The sequence below is a fragment of the Ochlerotatus camptorhynchus genome, unplaced genomic scaffold, assembly GCF_037179485.1.
Source record: "Ochlerotatus camptorhynchus isolate MF236.1 unplaced genomic scaffold, CSIRO-AGI_Acam_v1.1 ptg000232l, whole genome shotgun sequence".
NCBI classification, from domain to species: Eukaryota; Metazoa; Arthropoda; class Insecta; order Diptera; family Culicidae; genus Ochlerotatus; species Ochlerotatus camptorhynchus.
This window is the reverse complement of record NW_027040722.1, coordinates 4,552,645-4,568,856: the sequence shown is the minus strand read 5'-3', so window position 1 is coordinate 4,568,856 and position 16,212 is coordinate 4,552,645. Positions and strand designations below refer to the sequence as shown.

The 16,212-nt window shown below is 43.2% G+C and overlaps 1 non-coding gene across 1 annotated transcript; it reads left to right on the top strand.

Annotated features, from left to right (window-relative positions):
- Window positions 1-927: 927 nt before the first annotated feature.
- On the top strand, window positions 928-1,009 carry TRNAS-AGA (transfer RNA serine (anticodon AGA)). The gene has a single exon. It is a non-coding gene; the product is annotated as a tRNA-Ser (tRNA).
- The last annotated feature ends 15,203 nt before the right edge of the window (window positions 1,010-16,212 follow it).

Genomic DNA, 16,212 nt, shown 5'->3' with positions numbered 1-16,212 from the left:
AAACTCCTCGTCTCCCCTTGGGTAATTAGTTACCCAAGTGATTTATAACCGTTTCCACCGTAGCTAGGTACCTGTTGTACCGCAGTGCTAGACAAACGCGTCTCTCACCGGTGCTGTGTATTTGACCGTGTGGAGAGTGCTTTCCTTCATCCGGACACTGCACTGAACTATCGGGCTTAGGTACCTTACAGCGGGATCAGGTTGCAATTTGTTTTCCCCCGATGCCGGGAAGGGACTGTCTAATGTTTGTCAATCCATTCTCTGCTAGGGGTAATGATTTTACGCTCCGTAGTCGTTACAGCACAGGAAACATCTGGAAGCTGTTAGGTCGACCATTGGATCATGGTTTGAAAATATGCCACCATATGATCGCATGAACCTTTTGCTCTGATGTAGCGACGAGTTTTTAATTTAACGTCATCGATACGGTTCTCTTCTATCCTCCTATCCGACGACGTGCGACTGTGAGATAATGTGTTTCCCAGAATGTAATACACCTATATCATCATAGCCACATAGAAACACACTAGAAGACCGGCGCGGCGCGCTCGCCTCTATGTCCGGCCAGCTGTATTTTCGTGCTGAAAGCTCGCACGCGGCGAGAGCAGACTCGTTTACCTTCAACGGCCGTGATCGTTGGGCAGTAAGTTGATCTTGCCACTAGTTTCTCGTCGACTTACTTATATTCATATAGCTAGGTGTTACACCACATCTTTGACCGAGTAGACGGGCCGATGTAGATAATTCGACATTTGCCGCAGCAGTCATGTACTACTCTCGATTGAAAGTGACTAAACTGCTTGCCACGTTGCGCCCCTTTAGCGGGATGATAACGATCATCGGGGGAGGTGATACGAGCAGGAATCTAGGAAAAGGTGATTTTAGGTAAATAAACAATGTGCGTGTGGAAAACAACGTAATCAAGAAGCAGTCGTGGCCGAGCGGTTAAGGCGTCTGACTAGAAATCAGATTCCCTCTGGGAGCGTAGGTTCGAATCCTACCGACTGCGAGTATTCGGATATATTTTGTCGAATAAACGAATTAGATATTCTTCTGAGCAATTGTTTGTGTGTGTGTCCAGTCTCCATCCCCCTACAATCGCACGAAGTAGGCGCATGTGACCTGACCGATGATGATCATGCGCCTATTTCGTGAGATTGTGGAACGAATATACATATTTTCGAGAGTAGTTCATATGTTTTCAGTTCCTTAGGCGCAGAGTGAAAGCTGGTGACCGAGCGGTCAAAAGATTTTATTATTTATTGTTACTCCTTTTGCTGGTCAGCTCGGTCTCCAGCTTTCACTCTGCCAGCGGCCTTAGACTTTTTTTAAGCGGTATGGAAATTCTTAATAACCTTTCAAGCCAAAACGTATACAATTTTCACAGCGGAGATGAACCAGCGTCTGGCTGAAAATCTCCTAAATAAACCCGAGCAGAGAATAAAAACAAAATGAAAACTAATTTTGATATTTTGATATAAGCGTTCGTGATAACATATTTTACCTACCGTGTGGTCGAGTTAACAGTAATCATAACAAAAATGATATCTAAATGGTATATGAAGGATATTAAAAAGATAACAAATCATGTTTTCTTGATAACAATATATGTATGCATTTTGATATCAGTAATTTCGTTAATAATAAACAAAAGAAGTAACCAATATGTTATTATAACTATGGTAGGAAAACAAAAAAAAAACAAAATTAGTTATTATTTTGATATTATGACATCAAATTTAGAAATCTGAATGTTTTGAAATCTATTGGTTGATATCAAGATTCAAAATTGAAAAATGTTATCAATAAGTTTTCATTTATTCAAAATAAAAATAAACCTATATTTCAATCAGTTCTATCGATATTTATATTATATCGATTTGTAAATTAAATTTGCAGGTAGATTCATATCAATAAATGTTGTAAAATATAACTGTAAAAACCGTAATTGTCTTTCTGATGTTCATGAAGAAAACAGCTGAAAAAAAAATAGATTTCAGTGATAAATGTGGATGCTCTTTTCATTAAATGTCAAATTTTGTTTTAAAATATTTTTTTTTCATAAATATCAAAATAAAATCAAAATATGAATTCAACTGAAATTAAAAAATAGTATATATCAAAATATGTTATCACTTTGATTTCAAAAACATAGTTTGATATCATTTTGAAATTATTTTGATATCGGACTTTGCTCGGGAAGACAACCAACCAACCAACTAACCAATTTTCACAGCCCAAAGTTGTGAATAAGTAGAATCGATTGTAATCATTGAAAGAATCATATTGTCAGATCATTTTCCACAGAGATGGCGCTGTTCCACTGGTAGGAAGTAATGCATATTCAGGTCACAAGAGTGTCACATCAGTTGCCAGGGAGATTGTCGTTCTGTTTTTCCCCGGATATTATTATTAAACAAGCTAAATAAAAAAAAAACAATATTTTCCCATGCATTTACCCGCTTTACTATCAGTCCCAAGAGAGGAAAACATTAAAATCAAATAGTGAAAATTTTATCTCACTTGCTTAATATCTCAACATGTCATGTATATCGATGCTGCACGATATTTGTTTTCCCTTTCACAGACTACAAAATATAGTACCTAGCACTGAAAAAAATGTTGGAATCCTTATTTATGCAATCCGATTTCCCATCTAGGGGTGGAACTTGGCAATTATTTTCGTCGTTGAATATGTAAGAAAGGAGAGACTCTGAATGTTAATCTAAATGCACATACAGTTTTGTTCAATATAATACTAGCGCATGCCGATTTTCATAAAAAAAATTACAAGTTTGACATGTTGAACAAATTGTAATTGTAATTGAGCTGAACCGTTCGCCACAGTACTACAAATATGTTCAATTTTACGATTACAAATACTGAGATACTAGGTAAAATTGTTCGAAATAGTTATTTTTTTGACGTAGGACTACGTCTTTCGAGAAGGGTGCCAATTAAGGGAAATGCAACGAAAATTGGTCAACCTTCAAACGCTAATTACTTGGCCAATAATCAATGGATTTTGATGATTTATGTATCTATCGATTCACCAGTGTTATAAGATTTATACACACATTATAAATGTTAAATATTTAAATAGTTAACAATGAAATCACCCCTAACACAGCCATCAGAAAGTAGATCCCTAACGACACAAGCCGCACAATCATTCAACGTTGCACGTTGGACGGTTCAACCTCCGACTTGTTCGCTGCAGCGTGGACATCGTAGCATTCCTAGCAGCAATACATACACCTCACACCAATGAAAAACAACCAGACGCAAACGCAAATCGTTCCAGGGAATTTGAAAAGTTACACTTACCATCATGAGATTCGCTGCCATGGTCGGTGGGTTATCTTTGCCAAACACGTACCTCAAATTCCGTCGAACATCCAGCTCATCGGAGTAACTGTGATCCGTCGATATCAGAAGAATTTGAGCATTGCAGTCAGTAGGAATTGTTCAATTTATCAGTCACCCATCAGAAGTGAAAACAAAGGGCCTTTTTCAAGGCCAGCAATAAATCTTTACATAAGAGCTCTAGTTTATTCGTAAATAAAACTGAACCGTCCTCAAAAGTGCAAAACTTGTGCAATAGAGCGCGATTAGCTTCCGCACTACAGGTTCCCCGCAGGGCATTCCAGTCAATGTGATCCAATGATCCACTTAAATTCTATAGAAAGCATATTCATGAAAATCTATGAAGAAAGAGCTGTCGCACGGCATGTTTTTGAGTAAAAACGCAATTGTCCCCTGCTACAGGTTTCCCCGGGGGTATCCAGTGGTTCCGAGAGTGGCTAATGTGGTCAATGATTCACTTTAAGTCCATAGAAAGAATATTCATGAAAATCCATGAAGAAAGAGCTGTCGCACGGCACGTTTTTGAGTTAAAACGAAATTGTCCCCTGCTACAGGTTCTCTTGGGGCATGCCAGTGGTTCCGAGAGCGGCCAATGTTGTAAATGATTCACTTTAAGTCTATAGAAAGAATATTCATGAAAAACCATGAAGAATGAGCTGTCGCACGACATGTTTTGGTGTAAAAATGCAATTGTTCTCTGCTCCAGGTTCCCCCGGGAGCATACCGGAGGTCCCGAGAGCGGCCAATGTGGTCACTGATCCATTTAAAGTTAAATGAATGGCTATTCATGAAAAACAATGAAGAATGAGCTGTCGCACGGCATGTTTTGGTGTAAAAATGCAATAGTCCTTTGCTCCAGGTTCCCCCGGGGGCATACCGGAGGTCCCGAGAGCAGCCAATGTGGTCACTAATCCATTTAAAGTCTATCAAAAGCCTATTCATGAAAAAGCTTGCAGAAAAAGCTGTCGCACGGCATGTATTGGTGTAAAAACGCAATTGACCCCTGCTACAGGATCCCTCGGGGGTATCCCGTGATTCCAATAGCCGCCAATGTGGTCAATGATTCATTTGAAGTTTAGGGAAAGCCTATTCTTGAAAAACCATGAAGAATGAGCTGTCGCACGGCATGTTTTGGTGTAAAAATGCAATTGTCCCCTGCTCCAGGTTCCCCCGGGGGCATACTGGATGTTTCGAGAGTGGCCAATGTGGTCAATGATGCATTTAAAGTTTATCGAAAGTCTATTGACGAGAAACTATGAAGAAAGAGCTGTCGCACGGCATGTTTTGAGTGATTAAATGATCTGCCCGCATTCAGAACCCTCCACCAGAACCGGTTCCAGGGAAATGGCCATATCTCGGTTGATTATAGGCCGATTTTAGTTCTTTGCATATGATTCGCTTTAGAAATAGTTCTCCTTTTGTTGTATTTACTAAAAATATATATATATTTAACCAGCATCATATATAAAATTTCACCTAAAATTTAGCAAGTTAGACAAGCCCTTCGGAAACCCGGAATATCTCCGGTATCCGGTGACCAGGATTATTTTCGTGGCTATATCGTAAAACAATATTAGTTTTCCAGTCAAATGCTCTTGGAAGATTTAAAATCGGATCATATTTGACGAAGTTACAACACTCCAAAGTTGACCAAAAATTTGCCTATCCTAGTTATTTTGAGTAACCCCTGTATAAAGATACTAGTTGGTTATTAATGGTTAATTATTAAAAATTGATCAAAGTGTTAAGGTGATACTCTAAGGAAACTTTAAAGGCACAAATGTCAGTTTCCACAAACCATACAAATTTGAAATTGCTACTCCTTGTTTGCAAGTCAAGCTGTGGAACCACCAACGCTAGAAGAGGTGAAAAAGGCGATACGAGAGCTGAAAAACAGTAAGGCTGCGGGGAAGTGCGCCAATTACAGAGGAATCACGCTTCTGAATTCGGCGTACAAAATATGATCACGTGTTCTGTTCAACAGATTGAGACCGCTTGAGGAATCTTTCGTCGGCGAATACCAGGCTGGTTTTCGTGAGGGTCGATCAACGACGGATCAAATGTTTACCCTGCGTCAAACCCTTGAGAAGTTCCGGGAATACAAACTGCAGACCCATAATCTGTTCATAGATTTCAAGGCAGCGTACGATTCAGTAAAGAGAAACGAGCTATGGCAGATAATGCAAGAAAACGGTTTTCCGACGAAACTAATTAGGCTGATTCGTGCAACGCTGGATGGTTCGAAATCATGTGTACGGGTGGCAGACGAGATTTCGGCCTCGTTCGTGACCTTAGATGGGTTGAAGCAGGGAGATGCTCTTTCGAACTTGCTATTCAACATCGCCCTCGAAGGAGCGATTAGGAGAGCTGGCGTGCAGAGGAACGGTACCATCATCACAAAGTCGCACATGCTCCTTGGTTTTGCGGACGACATCGACATCATCGGAATCGACCGTAGAGCAGTGGAAGAGGCGTTCGCGCCTTTTAAGAGGGAGACAGCGAGGATTGGTCTCACGATAAATTCTACCAAAACGAAGTACATGGTCGCCGGTAGAAAGCGTGGTAGCAATAGTGGTGTTGGTAGTGAAGTGGTGCTAGATGGCGAAAAATTTGAAGTTGTGGACGAATTAGTTTATCTTGGTACTTTAGTGACGTGCGATAATGATGTTACCCGCGAGGTGAAAAGGCGTATTGCAGCCGCGAACAGGGCTTTCTACGGGTTGCGTAGGCAGCTGAAGTCCCGCAGCTTGCGTACGAAAACGAAATTCGCGCTGTACAAGACGTTGATTCTGCCGGTAGCCCTTTATGGCCACGAATCGTGGGCATTGAAAGAGGCCGATCGGAGAGCTTTCGGTGTCTTCGAGCGTAAAGTGCTGCGAAAAATACTCGGCGGTAAACTGGAAAATGGCATCTGGCGGCGTCGCTTGAATCGCGAGTTGTACCAAGTATATAACGGCATGGATATTGTGAAGCTTATAAAACACGGCAGGCTACAGTGGGCTGGGCATGTGGCACGAATGCCGGAAGAGCGTCAAGCGAAGTCAATATTCAGCAGGAAACCCGGAAGAGGACGTCGGTTTCGGGGTAGGCCACGCACGCGTTGGCTTTGTTCAGTTGAGGAGGACATTAGGTCCTTGAACGTCCAAGGCGACTGGAAGCGATTGGCTCAGGACCGAGACCAATGGAGACGGTTACTTTGTTCGGCGCAGATTTGAATTCAACGAGTCGTCGCCCATCAGGTTCTCAGGTACTCATGTAGGTAATCCTTGTTTGCTGTGCTACTACAAACAGAGAGTAGCAATTTCAAATTCGTATGTTTTGTGGAAGCTGACATTTGTGCCTTTGAAGTTTCACGCTAAGGCTTCCTTAGAGTATCACCTTAAGCCGTAATCAACCAATCACGTGCTCACTTGCTATGATTATCGAGAGAACAGAGGGACGAGCTGGTACCACTCAATCCTCAATATCATTTTTTGTCTGCTTTTTTTCTATTCGTTCACCTACATCAGCAAAATACAAAAAATGAGGGGCATAGAATGCTAATATAAATGTTTAAGTAAGAGGAAACGTAGAAAGTTTGACTGCACCGACATACAGTGCTACAAACGCGAGGACTTCAAACGCATCCGAATGCAGGCGACAAGCAACAATCAACCAGGACGCAAGAAGGACATAGCCCCAGCATTCAGGACGGAGGATTTCCCGCCTCTTCGTGCTCCTCAGCAAAGGCAAGCAAATTCTCGGGTGCAAACCGCCCCCCTCAAGAAGCTTCCGGTGATTCTGCTGGACAAAGATCTCCACCCCCCTCCTGGATTCTGAAGACAACCACCAGCGCTAAACAACAACCCCGATCTGTTCTCAACAGATGAACTGATGGAAATCATCGTCAACATGACCGGTGCTCTTTGTAAGTGCCGCAATAAGCCCGAGCAGATCCAAGTCCTCGGTAAGTTCATCATCCAGTATGGCGTCTAAACCGCTAACTATCGTCACCTGGAATGCTTGCTCTGTAAGAGCAAAAGAGATTGAGCTTGCCGACTTCCTCCGCAAGCACTGCATCGACGTGGGCCTTCCAACCGAGACCCATCTAAAGTCTGGCGACAGCTTCTGGTTGCCTGACCACAACATTATTCGGCTTGATCGCACCAGCTCCAGGGGTGGTCGTCGCCAGAAAAGGGATAAAACACCACAGTCTGTCCCATATCCGCACCTCTATCATCGAGGCTCTTGGTGTGGAGGTGAAGTCGTCGATTGGATACGTCCAGTTCATCGCCGTCTACTGCCCTCGACAGTGTGCCGCCAGCAGTGCACTACCGGCTAAATTCAAGAAGGACCTGTCCACCATCACCCGTACCGGTTCCCGCTTCGTAGTTGGAGGAGATCTAAACGCTCGCCATGAGACCTGGTGGAACTACCAGCGGAACAAGAACGGTCATCTGCTGTTTGGCCACTCACAGCATGGGCTGTACTCCGTTTGGTTCTCGGACAAGCCAACATTCATCGCATCGGCGGGCAACCCATTGACGCTAGACCTGTTTCTGACAAATACCGGCTATAATGGGGTACAAATCAAAAAAAGTGCCGCAAGTGTCGGCTTTCCCAGCGCAAAACATTCCCGGCAGAGCTAAAAGCCCTATGCAGTGGCCAACCGGTCGATAAATCATCACCAATGAGATTCGTCAACCCAGAAATCTCGAAGGATGGTCTCATCAGGGTCGGTGGCCGACTCCAATACTCCGGCGCACCAGAAGAAATGAAGCACCCGATTATTATCTCCAGCAAGCACCGATTGGCTAACCTATTGGCCGACCATTACCATCGAACACTGATGCCCGCAGGACCGCAGTTAATGATGAGCAGAGCACCATCAAGCAAAGGTTCTGGCTGCTTCGTGGCAGAGATCTACTTCGACAAGTGTATCACCAATGCCATACATGTTTCCACCGCAAGCCGGTATTGATTCACCAAACAACAGCAGATTTTCCGAGTTCCAGGGTAACACCGTGCCCCACGGCCGTTTTCAGTCTCAGGGGTAGACTACTGCGGCCCGATTCTCCTGTGAGGTCCACACCGTATGGCAGGACCCACCAAAGCATACATCGCAGTATTTGTGTGCTTCTCGACACGAGCCGTACACCTGGAGCTCGTTAGCGATCTCTCCACAGCAGCATTCTTGGCTGCTCTAAAGCGCTTCGTTGCGCGGCGTGGTAAGGTCTGCGAACTCCACTCGGATAATGCTACAAACTTCAAAGGCGCCGCAAACGAACTACACCACCTTTACAAGTTGCTGAAGACCGACGACAGCAGCCGAAAACTCATCTTCGACTGATGTCCCAATGCAGAAATCAACTGGAAATTTATCCCACCACGCGCGCCTCACTTCGGCGGTTTGTGGGAGGCAGCGGTGAAATCAGTAAAGGGTCATCTCCTGAAGGAAGTGTGTAATACTACCATCACTCAAGAAGAAATGCTGACACTTCTCGTCCAGGTCGAAATGTGCCTGAATTCCCGGTCCATCACCAAACACCGGAATACCGGCAGCAACTCCAAGCTCGCTCTTCAAAGGGCATCAAACCATCTGTCGACATCCAAGTCGGACGACTGGAGATCGTTAAGGACGACGATCTTCCCCCCGCTCAGTGGACATTGGGCCGCATTACTAAGGTTCATCCCGCTCAAGACGGTATCGTGAGGGTCGTTACTTTGAAGACAGCCGCGGCAGACAACGTCATCAGTCCGGTGGTCAAAATTGCGCTTCTTCCGATTCCACCTACCATTGCGAATGACATGGAGAATGAGGTAACCAATTGAATTTTAATAATTTTGTTTTGTTTTCCGGCTGCCACCATACCAGTTTGTTACTCCGATGGAATTCGAACTGGTGAACAGCTGAATGAAAATTATGGTTAAAATAACTAGCTTATTTTAAGGTGGCCGGAATGTTACGGCTAATGCCGTTGTATTGTTTTGATAACCTAAATTACTTTATGGATTTGTTGATACCTACACAATCACTATTTAAATTATTAATTAGATAAACATAAGATACAATTATATCTACCATGCAAATGAATTCACTAATACTATTACTACTTAAACTACGGCCACTTTGAGCAGTGAACCCTACATTGAAATAAATCGAATCCTTATATACTGGAAGTACACAAGAGATAAGTGCTATGAGCGATAATACGATATAGTTCGAAACCAACGATAACCGATCACAAAGAATGTATAGTATATAATTAGGGATATAGGGAAAAGTGGATCGTACGTAGGAGACGGATCAGTTACGATCAACATCTCGACCACAATAAACGTGTCAGACAGAACAACACATTCTGTACGCGGTCCGAAATTCCCCCTTCTTGTTCGTCGGGTTACCCGTGTGTTACGAAGTTTCGTGCCAGTGTGGAACGCGTTCTGGGCCCAGAGGCCAAGTGCCATTAAGAAAGCCTTCGTATCGGCATTCCGGGTGTATCGCCCGAATATTGGAACCGCCGGTAGCCTTGAACGAACTTACCTTCGACCACCAACCGGTGGTGGCTGAACTGGGCTGCAACGTGGCTCCTGCTCCAAGCCTGCACAAGGACTACCACCGCGTAAACTGGGCCCAGTTTGGACGCGTGGTAGACAGGCACATCATCGACAACCCGCCGCTTGACACCGTGGAGGACAGCGACCGAGCGTTGGAGGGACTCCACCAAGCCATAACCGTGACGGACGAGGCGTGCGTCCGACGAGTTCCTATGAGGGGTAAGTTTATTGCCATTGATTCCCACATCCATTCGCCTGAGATATGTTCGTAGACGCCAGTTCCAAAGAACCGGAGATCTAGCGAGGAAACGTGAAATGGCCGATCTGAACAAGGAGATTGCTTCCATAATAGTCAAACTCCGGAACGAAAGTTTCTGGTGGCTCATCCAGAATATGGACGACCGCTCCAGACCATTCTGGAAAGTTGCTAAGTTCTTAAATATGCACCTAAAACCATTCCACCTCTCAAAGATGAATATGATGACGTTCGGCTCATAATGACCCCGCAGGAGAAAGCAAATGCGATTGGTGAGCATATTGCCAAATCGCACTTGGCTTCAACATCCAAAGTCCGCTCGAAGTTCAGGTTGAGCAATGAGTACACAACCTTGATTCCTCCCCTTGTGCTATCCCTCCAGAGGATAGAATCACAGTGGAACAGTGGAAATGCACCAAAAACATGAAGGCAGTGTTCGACGGAATATTCAACCTAGTGTGTCTTCATCAGATGCTTGGAACTGCACTACGTTCCAAGTATCTGGAAGACAGCGAAAATCATACCTATCCGCAAACCCGGGAAGGACTCAACACTAGCTTCAAGCTACAGACTGATCAGCCTCCTTTCAGCGCTGAGCAAATTGTTCGAGAAACTCATTCTCAATCGTTTGCTCAAGTTTGTCGAGAAGCACAACATTCTCCTATCGGAACAGTTCGGGTTCAGGAAGGGGCACTCCACAAATCATCAGCTAGTACGGGTGATAAATAACATCCGAAGTAACAAGGCTGTATCCAAGTCCACAGCCATGGCCTTGTTAGATGTTGAGAAAGCGTTTGACAATGTCTGGCACAATGGGCTTGTATACAAGCTTTGTAACTTCAACTTTCCTTTGCTTCTTGTTAAAATCACCCGTAACTACCTCCAGCAAAGGTCGTTCAGGGTATCGTTGAATGGCTGCCTTTCAAACACGTTCTCCATCCCAGCAGGTGTTCCGCAAGGAGGTCTGTTGGGCCCTTTGCTGTAGGATAACATGGAATCCTACAGATACAGTTGCTTGAACTAAGTCCTAAACATGTAAAAATACATTAATGATAACTTAATAAACTTAATTTAAATACAGAAAACAGAAAACGGCAGGAAGTTAACAGTACATTATAAAACAGATTCTTAAGCCTAACACGGAAGATATTAAAATCAAAGCAGTTTTAACATTTGTTGAAAATCTTGCACATGCTAGTTAACAGCTCATTAGCGCCATAGTTTGTGCGAGAAGCCGGGATGTTGGAAAAATAATAAGAACGTAAATTTACGCGTCTGATATTGACAACCAACTGCTGCAGAAGTGAACCGCTGTTAATGTCCGATCGTAGGAGATCAGCGATGAAGGTAGCCTTAGAGACGCCTCGGCGAACACTAAGTAATTGTAGAAACATCAAATTACAGCGACTTTCATAACTACACACTTAGAAAAATTCATGTAAATTTAGATGCTCTGAGAGTGACATATACGAGCGTCAATTTTGACATGAATTTGAGTCATAACAGACGCGAAATATATCCTAATCAAACATAATTTTCGTCGAGCAACGAACTTTTCAGTCTCGCAGCACTTAATATTACATGGCATGTTTGTTTACGTCTCATCTTTTATGTCAAAGATGGATTCCGTCACGTGTAGAATTAGTTATTTTTAAGTGTGTAGGATCACTCCAGGATAGCCAACGAAGAGAGAAACGTACAAATCTTCGCTGAATGGCCTCAATACGATTCATCCCGTTGCTTTAAAAGGAGCCCATACTACGGAACAGTACTCTAATGTGAAGCGGACTAGTGAACAATAGAGTGTTTTTAAACAGAAAATGTCCCTAAAGTCTTTGGCAAAACCATCCTGTTCTTGTCACACCAAACAGTAAAAACGTCCAGCTGCTGCTGAAGAAACAATGCATCACTTCGATCTTTGATGACAAAGTATAGTTTGAAATCGTCAGCATAAGACAGCTTCAGGCAACGGATCGAAAAGTGAACGTCATTCAGATACAATAAAAATATGAACGGTCCCAGATGACTGCCTTGAGGTACACCAGAAGAAACAGCGAACGGTTGAGAAAAATGATCTCCAATCTTCACTGACATATGTCGACCGGTGAGGTATGAGCGAAGCCAATCAAGAAGGGAACCGTGAGAAACAAAGTCGCTCTAGTTTGGCCACTGCAATCTCGTGATTGATTTTATCAAAAGCAACAGAAAGATCGGTGTAGATAGCATCCACTTGATGACCTATTTCTATCTCGCGTATGATTGATGATGTGTATTGAACGAGATTTGTAGCGGTCGACCTCTTCGGCATAAATCCGTGTTGTTCAGATGCGATGACTAGAGTTCAAAAAGTTTTGAGACTGCACATAAAGCAGCGATACCACGGTAGTTGGACACCGACTGCTTATTGTCTTATTTGAAAACAGGGAAAATCCTTCCAGCAGTTCCCAGAATCCAAAGAGAGGTTGAAGATTGATGCAAAAGGTGCGACCAGCAGTCCAATACAGTTCTTAATAACTGCGGAAGGGATTCCGTCAGGGCCAGTGCTGAAAGAATTTTTCAAACGAAGGCCTGCTCTACGAACATCATTTGTCGAGATAGGCGGATGCGGCCCAATAGCAGAAAGCACAGGATCATCACTTACAGCGGCTACGATGTGCTCGTAAGGTAAATTTTCTTTGACGAAGACACTGCTGAATTGTGACTTGAACAGGTCAGCGATTCTCTCCACATCGGACTCTTCTCGATCTGTATTGTACAAGGTAGAAGGTAAGCCCGATTCCTTCCGTTGATCGTTCACATGATTCCAGACGCTCGTGGGATTTGCTTTGAGTTTAGTTTGAAGATGGCCATTTCGCTTTGATAAAGCTGTTTGTTGAGCCGCTTGTACTGTTTGTTAACGAGGTTGTACTTCCTCTTCGATGCATCCGTTCGAAGTTTACAAAATTTCTTCAAGGCAGCTCGTATGGATGACTTCAGTCGCTTGAGTCGGTGGTTGGTCCAAGGAGGGTTACTAGATATGGGTGGAGTTGTCATGGGTACAAACTGGTCGATCGCATACACGACAATATTCGAGAAAATAGAAGACACATTATTCGCGTCACGATCTCGGAGTTCATCGTCCCAGCTGATGTTTTCGAAAAAGGTTGCCATTCCCTCGAAGTCAGTCCTACGGTAGTCATACGATACGCTACCGTGGAAACCCGAAAAGTGCAAGCCTGATATAAGTGATAACTGCAGAGGTGAATGGTGTCAACAACGTTTAACTAGTGGTTCTGGTGCCTCTTGAACCGAGCAATTAGAGGCGAGTTCACGGCTAAGGAAACATAGTTCAAGCAGTCTATGATTTTCATTGGAGATCCCGTTCCGTTGCAGAAGATCAGCAGTATTGTAGCAATCTAGGAGAGATGCTACTAGAGGTGTAATATATGAGCCATTAGAGCGAGGATGAAAGAACTCTGCTTCATTCGATGACCAGCTGACTGAAGCAAGATTGAAATCACCAACAACAAGGATTTCGTCAATCGCATTCATCTTGGATACAACCCAAAAAAGTGAATCAATGTGTTGATCGATCAACTTAGAATCGCTAAGTTGATCCGGAGGTAAATACAACACGCGTATGAAGACCACTTTCAACGGTAGGGTAACAACCACCCACACCTGTTCGACACCTGAGCTATTAGGTGGATGAAGTATCCAAGAGATAAAAGTACAACATATTTGCTTAGAAAGTGTGTTGCTGTTCAACCAACTTTCGGTGAAGGCGTACATATCGTAAAAAGCATCCCCAAGTAACATTTCAAGTTTTATCGAGTCTTTAATGCGTTCTACAAGTCTAAATCACGGTCTACAGAATCCTCATAAAACCAAAATTATTACTTGGGATCCGAGCAGATCAATTTGTACTCAGCTACAGTTGTATTCATGCCTCCAACGTTTTGGTAATACAGCAATATTTCAGCTCCCTGAATCCTGGATGCGTTACGGTTGTCATTAGAGTCATCATGGTGGGTAATGACTGAAATTGTCGAGGGACTATGTACGGATGTGTAGTGATCATTTCCCGCTTCGGCAGGACATATACTGTTCGTGCAATTACCTGAGAAACCAAGCTCAGTGATTTGAGCATTGCAATCAGAGTCATCCTGGTGAGAAGCGGCTGAAACTGCGAAAGGACTTTTTACGGCGGTGTAGTGATCATTTCCTGCTTCGGCAGGACATATACAATTTGCGCAATTACCTGAGAAAACAAGCTCAGTAGCTGATTGCAGGGCTGTTACAAGATTTTCTTAATTTGATCTGCGAAATCCGCGATTTCTCAAAATAAATCTGCGACTTCAAATACTAATCCGCGACAAAAAAAAAAACTGTTTTCATTGCCTAAAAATAGCATTTGTATACTACTACATGGCATTTTAAAGCTTATTCTGCTCTGAACGTAGTGTTCTTTTAAGTACTTTCACATTTTAATTTGGAGCTTTATATGTCTGTACCATCTTATGCCCAAGGAAGTAGAGAAATTTTCCAACCCGAAAAATTAATCAAACTCAGTCGCCTCCAGCATGGACTTGCTTTGTAGCTGCGCCTATACCGACTGAGCTAAAGGAGTATCGTTTGTAACCTTTGAAATTAAAAAAAAAATAACGTTGTATCTTCTTCAGTTATTTATGTATAGTATAAATTCTGAGTGTGAACATAATAAAACTCTCTTACATTATGAGATTCTATTGAATAATACCGGCCTAGATTTGATGAAACATTATTAAAAAAAATAATGCATTGTCATTTGAAATGCAATTTTTTTTTTTGAAAATTAACCTTTGCGTCTCTGACGTATTTTGCTGTCCTAAATGTAGTTAATTTGGTTCTAGTTTTCTCTTTTTTTTACCGATTCAAACCAAACACCCTGCACATAATCGAGAAATTACCAGAGTTTCATAAGTCACACTTGTTGGTCACGTCACGGTCAACGGTGAGACAATTTCATGATATATTTTTTTTTTTCTAATAAAGGGTGATACGGTCAAAATTTGGTCAAGGGAAAACGCGTGTAAATCGGTGAAATCGTTTATTTAAAAAATCAAATTAAATTTCTTTTTCAAGTTCAATTAGTATAAAATTCAGGAAAAATATTCAGTTAGGCTTCCGCTTTTCCAAATCCGAATTGCCGGGCCTTACGCTTGACCCCTGCCATCAGATTTTGTACAGCCACCTTGTCCACCTTCTTCGCCGCAGAAAGCCAGTTTGCCTTGAACTGCTGCTCGCCCTTAGCAGTTTTTTTGGTCTTCTTTAGGTTCCGCTTGACAATAGCCCAGTATTTCTCAATTGGGCGGAGCTCTGGCGTGTTGGGAGGGTTCTTGTCCTCGGGAACCAGCTGCACGTTGTTGGCGGCGTACCACTCCATGGCCTTTTTACCGTAATGGCAAGATGCCAAATCCGGCCAAAACAGTACGGAACAACCGTGTTTCTTCAGGAAAGACAGCAGACGTTTATTCAAACACTCTTTCACGTAAATTTCTTGGTTGACAGTCCCGGAAGCTATGAAAATGCTGCTTTTCAAGCCACAGGTACAGATGGCTTGCCAAACCAGATATTTCTTTGCGAACTTTGACAGTTTCATGTGCTTGAAAACATCTGCTACCTTTCCCCTTCCTTTTGCCGTATAAAACTCCTGTCCCGGAAGCTGCTTGTAGTCGGCTTTGACGTAGGTTTCGTCGTCCATTACCACGCAGTCAAACTTCGTCAGCATCGTCGTGTACAGCCTCCGGGATCGCGCTTTGGCCGTCGTATTTTGTTTATCATCGCGATTTGGAGTCACTACCTTCTTGTAAGTCGATAGTCCGGCTCGTTTTTTGGCTCGATGCACGGTTGTAGACGATACACCCAGCTTATTTGCGGCATCTCGGAGAGAGAGGTTAGGGTTTCGCTTGAAACTACCGGCAACTCTCTTTGTCGTCTCAGCGGCTTCCGGTTTTCGATTTCCCCCCGATCCAGACTTCCTGGCTGTCGACAAACGTTCCCCAAACACTTTAATTACATTTGTAACGGTTGAT